Consider the following 15,717-nt stretch of genomic DNA (forward strand, 5'->3'; position numbering starts at 1 on the left):
ATCTTGTGAGATTATTTTATTAGGCTCTGTGCACTACGGTAAGGACAGAATGACTAAAATTCAATTATAATAAGCTATAGCATCGGTTAATATTCCTCAACTGTCTTTTCAAATTGAAAATGTTCAGTTCCTATCAAGAAACACGGGCTGGCACCTACTTTTTATACATAAATTACTCATCACTTGTAAAAACTGGTATTTTTAAATGGATCCCAGCGTATTGTTTATGATGCTGCTGGTTATCAAAGTGAATATGCTAAGCGCTAGAGAATTTACAGATGGCATAAACCTAAACACTGAACAAACCCCCCACTGTGAAGGGAATATGTTAACCATATTGCTCGGAGAGATGGCAAGATGACTTTCATGGATAGCTTTCAGAAGTGTGCACATTATTGTGAAACTACAGGAGAAATCGCATGATTAGACAGCGGAAGCTTAAACATGCATGTCCCGGCAGGCTAACTGCTTCAGTAATGCAGAAGAGTAGTTAATGAGATAAGAAGGACCATGATCAAATGCGAAGAGCAAGCTATTCAGAATCAAGTGCACAGAAGAGATGTTGTTGAAATGCACTTGTTAACACGGTTGTAAGAATGTTCTCGATTTTCTTTTCTTCTAATGGAACCATTAATTCTTTTACTGTCGCATCCAGCATAGTAGTGCATGAGTAAATATTCAATCTGTCAGTCAGTTAGAAGTGATCATTTTGCTCTTATCCTCAGAAATGACCTGTGTGTTCAGACCATTGTTTATCACGTACAGGCTTTTTTATTGCTTGTTTTTTTAAGCAATTACCCGATTACCCGTGTCATTTCCATCCTTCCACTTAACAGTCTGTGACACAGCCAGCAAAACAGTGCAGGAACGCACTGGCGTATAAGTAATTGTGCATCAGGCAGCAATGGATTGTTGCTATAAAATGAGTACCAAACTATTTACACATCACAAAACACTTTTATTCTACATTAATAAAAGTCATTTAAAGACCAAAAAGATACCCGGAAACCTACTGAAATGGGAAATATGAATCTTCCATGAAAACATTTTGAATTGACCTTTATGCACAACTGTAATGGACTAAAGTGTGCAATGAAATGGAGCTGAATCTAAAATCTTTGACGTCAACATGTCACAGCCCTTTAGCTGTCTCTCAACTCGCCTCAGTTCAGCTTGTAAGGTGACAGTCACCTTCATGCTGCATCAGGGAACAAATGACTCACAACACAGGTAAGAGACTCTTGGCATGTCATCCTGTATGACACTGAATACTCCTCGAAGTTAACATACTGAGAATACAAGTGGTTAGGGTAAATGATCGACTTGCCTGTTGAGGTAGCCAGCGTCCCAGTGTGCGCCCAGAATAAACTAGGGCAGTTTCTTTACCCCTTTTTGTACCTTTCTCCTGGTACTGAGTCACCTCACCTTTGGGGCTTACCACAGGAGTCTCTTCAAATGATCCTTTAGACTGAAGTGAAGAATCAAGGTTAATGCACTTCCACGTCTTGCCCAGGCTCTGGGGGGGAAAGTCTTATAATTAACACCAGGGGGGTTGCAGACTGCTTTTGGAAAGAGGTTAAGGGTGGGGTACCGCGACCATAGGAAAAAGAGCTGATAAAGGTGTAAGATTTTTAGAGTGTGATATATGCTGCTGCTTTGGAACAACAGTGTGGTAACAGAATGACCTGTCAGACACCTCACTCTGGCTTATTGTTATTGGGATAAAGTGGAAAAGCCCATAGCTAGAGCTGCTGCATTACTCCATCATTCATAGTGATCATTGTTATATGTTCTGATCTATTGAATTATCTCTGCACGGGACTAGGGCCCCCCTCCCCCTTAAATCCCAGCACAGGCCTGTGCCCACAACTCTTTTTAACACAGTTTCCAGTTAAGTAACTGTCTGCGCCGATTTCCAGAGAATATGACACGTATGTAATCCTTTATCGCTTATTGTTTTCTTGACAAGAACCAGAGGAGAAGATTGATAGCATTCTTTCATCTGTAAGTATGAAGCTATGGCCAGCTTGCTTCCCAGTTCTTCTAGAGCTCACTTTAGAGCACTTATATTTAAAGTATGGGTTTTGTGCAGATCTACCAAAGACAACATAAGGTGTTAATTAGGGATGCACCGATACTGGTATCGGGTATCGGGGCCGATACTGTAAAATGTGTGTGTACTCATACTCGTAAAAGTTAACCGATACCATGAAACGATACTAACTTATTTCATTAATCAGAGGGAGGCTTGTCATTTTTGTTGTAGTTTTTTAGATTGGCCACTAGGGGGACATCCCGTGCTAAACAGGCACAGGGTTAGACAAGTCAGACTGGCAGCTCCAGATAAAAAAAAGAGAAACTGGAGGCTGCTGTAGCTAGGCTAAACAAAATGTCAGCAGTGTGGACCGGAACAGCCAACTTTAACTCAGGTTTTGGAAAAGCGATGAAAAATGTCAAGAGAAAATCCACGGGCAGTTAAAATAACAGAGGCTCTGACTCATTTTATCGCTCTGGATGACCAGCCAATGCCAGTCGTGGAAAACATAGGATTCTTCTCAGCATACTCCAGCTGCGATATGAAATACCCAGCCACCCACACATCAGGGAGATAATGGTGCCAAAACTTTCTAAAGAGGTAAAGACAAGCAGTGTGTGCGCGATGTCAGTCCTTGGTTTAACGGCACAGTGGACTGATGATCCACGGGCAGATGGGGAGTTCGTTCGTCAATGCCAAATACTTTCGTCATTTTGTTTGTTTGTTTACAATATGGACACTCTGCAACAATTTAAAAGTTTATTTTATTCTCAAACCTAATTTGTATTTATTTTATTCCAAACAGAAGTGTTTATTTATTATTCCGAAAGCTCGAGACAGTGCCAATAGTTCAGTGATATTTTGTTAAATTACAATGTGGAGACTCTGCAATAATTTAACAGAAGTGCTTATTTTTCACTTGAAATTTTTTTGTGGTCATTTTTATTAAGATATTATTTATTATCGGCAGGGAATAAAATAAAACCTGTCTTCCAATTCATTGCATTTGTGTGTGTGTGTGTGTGTGTGTGTGTGTGTGTGTGTGTGTGTGTGGTAGAAGTATCAGTTTTTGTACTCTGTATCGGCAAGTACTCAGATCCAAGTATCGGTATCGTATCGGTTTGAAAAAATTGGTATCGTTGCATCCCTAGTGTTAATAGATGCTAGTAGGCAGGTTGTTACTGCCACTCTTTCTTTCTGACCCTTTTTTTTTTTCTTATTTTCTTGTCCTACAAGGTGCTCTAATGCGGGACTTAGAGTATTTAGTAATTATTTTTAAATTAGGAATAGAAATGTTTAATGTTAATGGTGCTTCTTTTTAGTTCAGACAGGGCCACACTCATAAGCCCAACCATGTAGCTTGCTTTATAAGTCCTTTATTCCTCCTGCTCTGTGCTCACCTCATCACACTACATTGCCCAGATACACTGAAACTCATCTCCTTCCTCCTCATTGTACATATTGTATTTCTTTCATTCAAATGGTTTAACTGTGGGTCTTCTCAGCCTGGCTGGGGGGCTTCTTTGCCTCCCTCCTGCTGTGTGCCCAGCCTGGAGGCTGCGGTCTGTGACCGGCTCCCGGTGCAGATGGCTCCCTGTGATAGTGTTTCCTCACCTGGCTCATGTGTGCCCAGCCCAATTTTACTCTTTAAGTGTGTGTGTGTGGGGGGGGGAATTCCATGATCGTTTATGTTAATGACAGTGTGGGGAGTGAGTTGGAGGTAAAGCACTTTGTGCTACATTCCTGTATGAAAAGTGCTTTATAAATAAAGATTGATTGATTGGTTGATTGAAATCTCAGTCTCTGGGATGTGATCTCAGGGACAGTCAATGACAACGTATGTCATTCTAAAATAAATGGTGAAATCTGACTTAAGAGTTCTGCCTCAAGTAATGCTTATGTCACTAACTCTACAGCTTATTTTTAAAAGAAGGTGCTGCAAAAAAAAAGAGAGAGGTAATAAAACACTTAACTTTTTTAGTACCTTATTTAGAGTCACATTCCTCATACTTTACTTGAAGGCAGTGCATTTACATGCATGGTTAAGCCTAATAATAACAGCCTTTTGTGGGTCTTCCCACACTGATGATAGTAACTGCTATTTAAATATATTTCACAGCATACAGTTTTTGTCCTGCCGTAACCCTGGCATCATCTTTACATTATAAGCTTCTAGGGTATCTACTTAAAAATAAATATAAATGTACTTTTAAAGGCAGAGATGTCTAACCTATCATAATTATTCATTCTTGTGCAAAGAAAGCGTCATGATGTGTTTATCATCCGGTAACATCTTTTAAGTATCACCAAGGTTTAGCTGCTTCCTCATTATTCCAAATTCGTCTCCAAGGTTATTCTCAGTGGTTTTCTTCCACAGCGCTATGCCTGATCTTTGTCTTTGATAGATATTCCGATTGTTCTTGTGTTGCTTGTTATTAACTTGAAGTTTCATGTTATTCTTTTAGGGAGAAGTTACCAATGACAAAAATGAAATGGAGCTTATTTTACTGTAAATGAGGAAAGAAATGGGCACAGTGTGGATTTAATCAATCATTAGATTGAACCCCCTCTGCAGCTGTATCATTCAAATGAATATCCTCCTGTAGCCCCAGTAAATCTGTGGTTCCTGTTGTAAATGAATCTGTCCATTGCCTTGTATCTCAGGGTTTGGGTTGCAGGAGTGGTTTTGTATTCTCAGACAGAAGCTGTTAATTAAACATTTAAAGTGGATCTTACTTTTTGATTACCGGTGGACAGCTTGTTATTTTGCAAGATTCTACATTACTGTGGTGTAGCTGTATATTCACTGAACAAAGGGTGCTTTTTTTTCACCTCTGAGCTCTGGGCTCAAAAGCTTTGATGACTTTGAAAAACACATCTTCAGAGAATGTGTATGTCTGACTCTAAGGGCAGATTTGAATCAGTTGAAAAATCTGTTGTTCATTTGGTTGATGGATATGTTAGGAAGTCAGATTACACTCTGACAGGGAGCAAATAAAATGGATCTTCTTGTGGCAAGCTTTACAATTTGCAAAGATTCCTATCATTCATAATGACAGTCTCTGTAACTGTATCAGTTGTTGCTCTGACATTTTGGAGCTGTTAGCAATACCCTTAGGGCTTTCATTTAGGATTTATCCACATCACACCAGCTGTCATGTGTAAAATATAATAAAAGGATGATAATAAGCATTAATTAGGAGGTAGGAGCAGCTTGCTAACAGGACTATTTTTGTACTTCCTGTGATGAAATTTATAGTGAGGGCTTCAAACACCACAATACATCTGCTTATTGAGTGCACAGAGTCAAAGCTTTTCAAGTTATATTCTATCTGAAACAAAAGTAGATTCATGACGGGTTTAGACAGCCAAAGTCTTAGTGGTACAGAGAGCACACAAGTCAGATTATTAGACCCTCTCAGAGTACATTCATCTTAGCAGGAAACATAAATGAAAATATCTGTCTTCAATATGTTTATTTAGGAGTCCAGCAGATGTGGCTAAATTGACTGTTGGATCTAAAAACTGAACCTCTAAGCGTGTAGGCAACTATACTGCCTTTAAAAGCTTCAAGTAGAAGAGCGTCATGTGTGACATAATTAAATTCCTCCCAAGTTAATTCATACTGTTTAATGATGCAGGGAGAACAATTTCTTTCGCTGCGCTAGCACTGGGATGGTCCACGGGGGCCACGAGTAAAGGGAAGTTCAGGAAGACACAGAGAGGAGGATAGAGAGAGACTTGTAGGTTGTAACAGTGTTGAAAAGACTAATTCTTACTGGTGTAACTGTTTATTTAATAATGTGAAATCCACTTGGGTTCTTTTGACTCTTTCTTTGCAATTTTTAAATTATTACTACCACTAATAATAATAATGACAATAGTGCTTTGAAACTTGTTATTTACTTGGTGTGAAGCTGACTCATCACTATTTGCATTAGTTATTTTGTTTCTGTGTTCTGCCGTGATCGTCACCTTTTCCACACTGAGCAGGCTGATGCCGATTTTCTTTTTGTGCCTTTTTTCAGGAGTCAGGGCCAGATGGGGGGGAGGAGATGAGTCTGGCGGGTGATCCCACTCCACCTATCCATCAACCTGGAGACTATTTCCAGCATCCCCTACAGAATGTCAAAGCCTCGCTGAGCAGAAGACGAGTCCATCATCTTCTTTCGAAGACTTTCCCTCGAGTTTCCATCAAAACACATAAACACATCATGTGCCATTATTTTCTATTGCCCGTCCTCCCTTTCTGTCGACGGAGGGCCACGCGAGTGAGTGAATGCAGTTGAGTGGGTTGTGTTCTATGCAAAAGAGAAGCTCTATTTGAGAACTACAGGATGTGACAGGATCCTTTCTCTGTCGCTGAGATCACTCTGTATGGGTAGTGATGGGGCATGTGCCAGAGATCTCCTGTCTAATAGGAAGTGAGACACTTAAAGAGATGACCCTGCCTCAGTTGCTATCACTGTCTCTTGGCCAGGGAGAGAACTTGGCTCTCCCATTACTCCTGCACTTGCTAATTAGCGTCTGTCACTGGAGTAACTTGTACCTGTCAGTGTGTGCCGCTCTCCTATGTTCAGTAAGTTGAGGGAATTGAAATTGAATGCCAGCTAAGCTCCAACAAACTGCAAATGGTGCATGGGATACACCCTGATTTCCTCACTGACCTGACTGCCTTGTATGTAAGAAATTTTTTTTAATGAAGTCAGACTATCATAGCTAGCTTCTACAGCTGGTGTTGAAAGTTTTATCTCGCCCAGGCCAGGGGTTGTGCAGGTTGTTTTATTGCAGTTTTTTTTTAAGTACTTAAGTAGATTCCTGTGCAGTACAGGTATGTCCATGTATGAATGTCAAAGCCATTTGTGTTTGATAACCGTATGCCTATTTACATTAAAGAGACAAGGTGAAACTGGCTGGTCATTGGTAATTATTGGTCCAGTTCCCAGGGCCACTGTGTGTTCGTTCAGGCAGAGCAAGGTCGCGTTTATTACAGACATTTCTTCTCTTCACTCACAGGATTAGCCACGCAGTTCAAATTTGTCCTTCCACTTTTCTATTAGTTGATATGTCTGCCGACTACCCTATTCTACATAATGAGTAAAACATGAATTATGGTCAAAGTAACACAAATATTTCATTTACATGCAGATCAACACTGACATGTTGAATTGTTCCCAGTTAGACGCAGTCCTATTTTGGGCCTAATCCCTCTCTGTTTGCAGATGCTCAGTCATCCCAAACATTTTACTTGTTTTGAATAATGGATTTTCTCTGTGATTGTTTGTTGCTGTCATATATAAAATAGCTACCTTGTATCAAGTCTGACTTGTAGAAGTGTTGCAGAAATACCTTCCCAGCACACCTAACCATACTGATACCCATACGGCATTCACAGGAACATGCGCGCACACACTGTGTCCTTTGCTTAAGCTGGCTGAGACTGTTGACCAAACCCCAGGTTGTGCCCAAATGCGCAGATCTCTCTGTACAGTAGCCCTTGACCTTGCTGTGTGTCCTCATAGCCCAGACACCCGCCTGAAATTAAATTACAGATTAGTGGCTCCAGGCCCAAAGAGGGGTTTATTTGGTTGGCCCTTCAGTGAAGCGCTCATTTTCTCATTCACAAACTGGAAAAGATGTTGTGGGATTTAAGGGAGAAAATTCCAGTCTTGAAGATATTTTCTTTCTTGTGACAGCGAGTGCTGCAGCCAGTGGTCACATAAAATTGAATTGTCTGCAAAGATTTCTAAATCTTACATTATAGGAGGAAGTGACAGAAGCTCAGCTGATGAAGCGTCGTCTCAGTAGGTCATAGTTACTTTTTGACCGTCCTGAATAGGATTTTAAAAAAAAATTATTATTTTAGGGAAAACAAGAAAGGCAAATGTTACGCTAATTAAAAATTATATTCACTTCCAACTGCATTCACATACAGTTTGTTTGAAGGCAGAAAAAGAAAGTGTGTTAATTATTTTAATTAATTAAATGTATTTATTTTATTAGAAAACTGCCTCATCTGGCTAAATTAGATGACCGATGCTCTATATTAGCTTTACTTACACAAAACTGATTTTTGTCCCCATCTTCTACTACTTCTAGTACTGTTGCAGTAGTGCTAATACTTAATACAAAAAGACGATGAACCAATTATGCATCACATCAAAATTTAGACTTGTTTTAACTCTTTTTCAATCTAAAGCCAAACTGTGCAACCTAAATCTCTTCTGGTGCATAGACTCATGAATATGACCAATAATAATAATATGGAACCTTTGTATAGTAAGTAGCATCTGTGATTTCAAGCAAAGCATCCCTGCTCGTGCCAGCTTCTCATTTGGCAGTGCAGTCCAGTTGGCATACTCAGTCATTTTAAAATTCTTTGTACTTGTTTTTTCCTTTGAAATATAATCTTTTTTTAAGAGTTGAACGCTCCCTTTCATCTGTGGTGATGACTACATGTTACAGTTACCATGCTTGGAATACTTCAGAGGTGACACGAGTGTTTATAAAGTCACTCAAACACGAAATGAGGCACACTGATTTAGACGAATTCTGAATTGGGACAAATTCAGCATACTTTTTTTTTAGATGACCTAATAGTTGCAGGTATTCCACGTTTCTACTTTGTCAATGGCATAGGAGAAACAGCTGAAGTTCTAGTACATAAGGTTTAAATAGTTGTGACACAGGCACACTTCACACCTTGTATATACTTATATGTTGGCTGTTTGTCAAGTCAAAAAGGAAAAGAAAACTTCACAATGAAAATTCAGTGAAAATGTAAAAATGTTGCTGTCAGTGCAGACAAGATGAAACCGTAACTTATTTAAAATAGTATCTATTTTTCAAAAAGCTCTCGCTATTTTACTTTCCAGAGCACAGCGTGCCTCAGATTGTGGTCCAACCCCACAATATATTTATGTAAGCACTTCTGCTACTCAGCATTTAACTTAATTTGAACATGAGGTTCTAGGAAAGTAGTCATTTAAATGGGGACAGCTGTGCTCTTTAAATTTTAGTACATGGTAAATGCTCTTTTGGAAATGTACTTTCTATCCCTTTTGTTTAACAGATTCTTCTGTGTAAGCATCCTTTCATTACAACATGAATAATTTCTGTCACATCTATTAAAAGTAATGAGTCTAATAGGAAGAGGCAAATGGCAAATTCACCCTTTCATAGTTACTGGTGATTTGTATTCTGTTTGTGATGAAACACCTGAGGCCAGTGACTCCCAGTCCAAGTACTCTGGATCTAGAGTTTGGCTGATTTCAGTCTAATCATGGACTGATTCACACCAGGGACTGCAAGTGACTGCAATTAAGTTGGCTGTAGTAAAGAAAACCAGCTCTGCAACCAGGATTGAAGACTGCTGTTTAATTGGTTTATTCATGGAACCATGGGACAGGCCACTTCATCACAAGTTATCAAGATGCATGTAAATAATTTGTGCTCTAGCCATCGGTCAGCTACCCAGAATTTAAGCATAGCGTGTAAACGCCTACTAAGAATTCAGCTCACTGCGAGCGTCCTTGCATCATTTTTACGATCTGCTTGGTTTGTTCACCACTTAAGAAGAAAACACTGCCAGCATTTTACACTGTGTTTTATTTCTCCTGAGGAGGTTCAGCAGTGCATTTTGTATGCAGAGGTTGGAGCAAAACATTAAACAGGCAACTGCTGTGGTGTTTTACCAATATGCACTCTTGCAAGCTAAGACCAGCACTTCAGGAACAAAGCTGCTAATGGCTGTGATGTTTGATGAATTTTTGAGACGGCATTCAAACCATCGGCCTCCATCAAAATCCACAAAAGCAGGTTTAGTATTGTGTCAACTTCTATTTAAAGAGGCTTTGTGTTTATGTTAAATAGTAATCGAAATCCAATACATTGCACAACCAGACCAGACCTAGAAAGTACTTGAAGTTAACCTGAGCATAATGCATAATATATAATGTGTAGTGTAAGTGTAATGTTCTGTCAAAAGGCTCAACATGTTACTGCAGCTTTAAAAACTGGTACAACAGATAGGTTTTTTTTTTTTTTTTTAATTAATAACATCAATGGATTTGAGAGAATTTGAATGTAAAATACTGACATTTTTATTATATAAGTCAGTATGCTGTGTACACAAACCCAGCTGAACCATCTTGTTAGATATTTGTTAAAAAACAAACTCTTCAGGTCATAGTTTGTGTTGTGGATTTTCAAGGATGCATACCCATGCAAGCTGCGTCCTCAAGGACAAAAGAGTTTTGAGTTGAGGTTTTGAGGTTAGATCAAAATTCCTTGAATGGATCATTATGTGAAAGTGGAAGAGGAAACACACAAACAAAATAAATTACTTGAAAGTAGCTGAATAACACTCCTCCGTGAATGACAAGCAACCTTACTGGGCATGAAATGCCGGTGCAAGGATTTAATGGAGTCAGAAAATCAAGGTTTTCTATTGGGGGGGCAGAAAAGCCAAGCTACAATGAAGGAGGAAAAAAAAGAAGCTTAGGTTGTTAGAAGTAAAGCCGTATTCCGAATTTTTCAAGAATACCAGCTGTGAATATGTACTGTAAAATCTTTGAAGGGATTTTTACACAGCTTTTCATAGTTTTCATAGCTTTACTGTTCAAAATATGACTAATATTTACAGAAAGGAATCAAATCAGGGATTTATACAGCACTTATTGTGTTCTTTGTACCAGGGATCTGTGGTAAGATTGAAATGAGCCTGAAGGCAAAGCTCTTGATTTAACTTGGATAGAAAATAAATTTGAAGATTCAAGACCAAAAGAAAGAAAAGGTATAAAGGGGGATAGGCTGAGGATATCGGATTTGAGTTGCACCACTGGGCTTTTGTTTTAAAATGAGCCAATTGAGGCCTCCAGTCAGTGGCCTCTACTGAATTCTTCCCTGTGGAGTCATCCTGAAGATATCCAGCTGGGAGGAAACCCACCTGGGCAGACCAAGAGCATGTTAACCTGGGATGGTCTTTGGATCTCCCTAGGTTCTGGGGTACGTGGCTGAGGATAAACACCACTTAACTACTAGAAGTAGATAATCAGTAAAAATGGATAAATCACTGGAGCCACACACTCAAGCCTTTGTGTTATCCTCGGTTGTCAGAATTGTGTTATTGGCTGCATATGTACACTGCTCAAAAATAAATAAGGGAATACTTTTGGCATTAATAAAATTAACAACATGTGCACTAGAGGGGCAACAATGAGAAAACCCCCAAAATAGAAAAGGTTTTGCAGGTGAAGGCCACTGGCAGTTTTTCCCTACTTATCTTATCTGACTGACCTCCAGGATGGCACATTAATATGTGCTGGTGCCAGAAGGTTTGCTGTGTCTCCCAGCACAGGCTCAAGATCATGGAGAAGATTCCAAAAGACTGGCAGTTACTCTTGGAGAGCTGGATAGCTGGCCATAAAAGGTCCCTAACCGTCAGTAGGACTGGTATCTGCTTCTTTGTGCGAGGAGGAACAGGACGAGCACGGCAAGGATCCTACAAATGGCCTGGTATGAATATGAATGTCACTGGTATGAATATTTCTGACCAAATAATCAGAAACCTCATTAGGGTGGCCTCATTAGGGCCAGTTGCCCAGCACTGTGGAGCTCAACTGGCTTTTGACATAGAATACCAGAATTGGCAGGTCCACCACTGGAGACCTGTGCTTTTCAAAGATGAGAGCAGGTTCACCCTGAGCCTTTGTGACAGACGTGAAAGGGTCTGGAGAAGCTGTGGAAAATGCATGACCAGGTTAGTGGTGGATCAGCGATGACGTGGGAGGCATACCCACACCATCGCTGATTCACATGCAAAGACATCTACAAGCTAGCCAATTCAATCCTGACTTTCATTAGGTATCAGGATGAAATCACTGGACCCACTGTCAGACCCAATACTGGAGCAGTGGGTCCTGGCTTCCCCCTGATGCACAATATGCAGGCAGTTCCTAGAGCAGGGGTCCCCAACTCCAGGCCTTGAGGGCCGGTGTCCTGCAGGTTTTAGATCTCACCCTGGGTCCACACACTTGAATCAAATGATTAGTTCATTACCAGGCCTCTGGAGAACTGCAAGACATGTTAAGGAGGTAATTTAGCCATTTGAATCAGCTGTGTTGGATCAAGGACACATCTAAAAACTGCAGGACACCGGCCCTCAAGGCCTGGAGTTTGGGACCCCAACTTGAGGATGAAGGAAGTGATCTCGTTGACTGGTCCCCAGACTTGCCTGACCTGAATCCAGTAGAACACCTCTAAGACATTATGTTCATCTGACACCATCAGGTTGCACCTGAGACTGTGCGGGAGCTCAGTCATGCCCTGTTCCAGATGTGGGAGGAGATCCCCAGGACACTATCCATCGTCTCATTAGGAACATGCTCCAGTGCTGTCAAGCACGCACGCAAGCAAGTGGGTGTTATAGAAACTGAGCACTATTTTGCCTATCCTGACATATATTTTTTTTCACTTGGATTTTACAGTTGCTTTTGAATTCAGCCCTGTGTAGGTTGGTCATTTTCATTTCCATGGTTCCTAAAACAAACAAAAGTGTTTTTTGAATTTGAATTTTGAATTGAACATTACCCAGTCCATATCAATATATATCAAGTATGGTCCCCCAGCCGCACTGACATCTCAAAGTGTTTAAAGCGTTTCTTTTATTTATTTATTTTGAGCAGTGTATTTTTCCCCGCTGTGATGTAGTGTATGTTAATCTTTTGCTCAGTTATTTCCATAACATGGCTCTTGACAAGTTCATTGTCTTTATCAATGACATGACAGATATTTTTGTAAGGAGTTTTGCAGTATCAAACACAAGATTGCTTTGAACAAGCAAACATACAAAGCTGCAAAACTGACATCAAAGAACATTTTTGTGATTTTTTTTTTTCCACGTAATCAGCAACAGTGAAAAGTCTAATACCTGACATGATGGTGAGTTTTGATGTTTTTGCTCTTCCAAGAAGCATTGTGTGCCCCATTTTCTGCATGCAATTAATAGTATTTGACTGAACCTCTACTTCCCTGAAACACACTTTCACATCCAAGTTATTTTTTGTTGAGGTAAATACTTCGACAGGTTAGCGTATAGACACATTTAACAGGTGCAAACTGCACCTGACCATATTTCATGTTTGGTACTTGTTTGTTTGAAATCTTGGCCACTGAATCTGGACGCGAGCCAACCTTTGGATCCTCCAAAACAGAATGAAATGGCTAAATCCCCCCTGCTAACTGAACTCGACATGCCAGTTCATCAAAATGCTGTCATTTGCCAAACGAATGTGTGAGTCAGGGAAACATGCCGTCTACACCAACATAAATGTGCCTTTTTTCCCCGCTCACAAGCTGCTGATCAGTGAAAATGTGCTGTGGTTTAAGCAATGCAGCCTGGGTCTCTGAAGCAACCAATAAAAAGAAAAGATGAGTTTTGTTATTGTTTGTTTGTTTTATTTTGGTTTTCAGTCCTTTATACATTACATAATACACTACACATTAAAAATATGCTAATAATCTGTTAGTAAAGGCGGTAATACAGTGACCACAGAGAGATAGAACATACATTTTATACATAATCACAAAACAACAGACATTTTACTATACTCATGACCGACTCTGAAACCTTTCTAGTACTCGGGTGGATTCCCTTTTCGTTCAAAACTACCTCAATTCTTTGTGGCATAGATTCAACAAGGTCCTAAAAACATTCCTTAGAGATGTTGGTCCATAATCAATAGCATGAACAGAATGGATAGTATCACACAGTTACTGCAGATGTATCAGCTTTGTCACGATGCTAATTTCACTTTCCACCACACCCCGAACCAAAGATGCTCTACTGGATTCAGATCTGGGGATCATTTGAGTACACTGAACTTATATTAAAAACTACAAATCAAGATGTTTGTGACATGGTGCATTATCCTGCTAGACACAGCTTTCAGAATATGGGTATACTGTGGTAATCAAGGGAGGTCAGTGTTTGGAGATATATAGAGAGAGATATTGGAGCTATAAAAGAAAAATCTTTCATTAGGTTTACTTCAGGGTTTTATGAGTTTACTGTAAGGTCCTGTTTATAATTTGGTTTAGCAGTGTACCAAAGCACATGTAAATATAAATGAATTGTTGATTAAAATAATGACATCACTTTTAAGGGTATCTGTAAGATAGGCTGAGGTAGCTTCAGCTGTTGCCTAAACTTTGTCAGGTTCAAATGTCGCAAATCAGAGTCTGTTTCACAAATGGTATTTGTGTCATTGCAAAAGCCTCTTCACATTTGTCTAACATCTCTCTTGTGAATACTGGCATTCCGATTTTTTTTTCATGAGGGTCTGCAAATGTGGCTCTAAAGAGTGTCCCCTCTAACGTCTATAACCTACTAATTAACATAAATGGAGATGCTTTACCGAATAACCTTTGTCAGTATTGTACAATAAATGCACTCAGTCAGTGTTTCCTTTTCTCTACTGTGTGCAGAATTGAATATAAACAATTTAGATTTTAGTTGTATTTCAGTTGTACTCTACTGTGTCTCCTCTGGGTTAAAGTATTTAATAAATAATGATCAATCATCAAGTGTGCTGAACAGCAAATAAGTAATGACACCCTTGTGGTCGGCCTATTGAAACTGCAGCTTTGACTGACTCCATATTGCATATTTGATTTCCCTCCTAAATTCTATTTAGAATTTCATTACTTTTAATAAGAATGAAGTGATATCATGCTAGATTCTATTCCCTTTCTAAAACAACTTCTTCAAATGTGCTGAAGTAAATCACTTGCCCAAACTTGGAAAAACAAAAGACACTGCATAGGCAGAGGCTTATTTTAGTAACTGGAACGTGTGCTTTGTCAGACTCATTCTGTTGTGCTGGGCTAGGCCGTCCCTAATTAAAGTGTTCTGCTCTGTAGAGCCCCATACTGGTCCTGAGCATGCAGAAGCTGTCTTATTCTTTCCATCCATCACATCTACTGTAATTACTTTTGTTTACAGTGGAGGAAACGGCAGCTGTCTGATTAGAAGTTATTGGGGAGATAACTCATAGGTAATTTAGAAAGAGCGCTTAGCTTCTCTTCTGGATGCAGATGAATCATCATATGAAGTGCGGGGACAATGTTGAGACGATCTTGGAGAATGACCCTGACAAACTACCACAGTGCTGTCAAATTTCCAAACCATTTTCCTCTGGAGTTGTACCTTGTTGTGTTCTTCCAGTAGTAGTCATGATGGCTTCTCTTTTCCTGAGGCAGGAATAAAATCTTTGCAAAGTGCAATTAGTTGTGCTCATTCATGGGGGGTTTTTCCCCCTCAGAGAGTGAAAGGATGTTTTTTTTATATTGTTTTGAGAGGCAATCTTAGTTCTAAGAATTTTATGATTTTACTGAGATAGAAATGATGGAGGATAACAATAATCAGTTTAAACTGTGAATTGAATGCATATCAACAAACAAAACACCCAGCATGGTGCAGCATTTGTTTTTAGTATGGGATGCCACTTGCTCTTTTTGAAATATGCACTGCATGGGTATATATTACAACAGATTTATCAGAAAAACATACCTTTGGGTCAACAGACACTGAGATTTCCATTACTGATATCGAAAATCAATGTGCAGTATCAAAATGGAAAATTGATACTGTAATATCTACTTCCAATACGGGAAAAACGATA

The 15,717-nt window shown here is 39.5% G+C and overlaps 1 protein-coding gene across 1 annotated transcript in view; it reads left to right on the forward strand.

The window, feature by feature from the left end:
- cd276 (CD276 molecule) overlaps window positions 1-6,944 on the forward strand; it is a 66,583-nt gene extending 59,639 nt beyond the window's left edge. The window contains exon 8 of the mRNA XM_084929888.1: window positions 6,064-6,944. The gene's annotated coding sequence lies outside the window, so the exon portion shown is untranslated. The remainder of the gene's footprint in view (window positions 1-6,063) is intronic.
- The last annotated feature ends 8,773 nt before the right edge of the window (window positions 6,945-15,717 follow it).

This window comes from Perissodus microlepis, chromosome 1 (assembly GCF_051167445.1).
Source record: "Perissodus microlepis isolate ML-2025 ecotype Zambia chromosome 1, ASM5116744v1, whole genome shotgun sequence".
Classification (NCBI taxonomy): Eukaryota; Metazoa; Chordata; class Actinopteri; order Cichliformes; family Cichlidae; genus Perissodus; species Perissodus microlepis.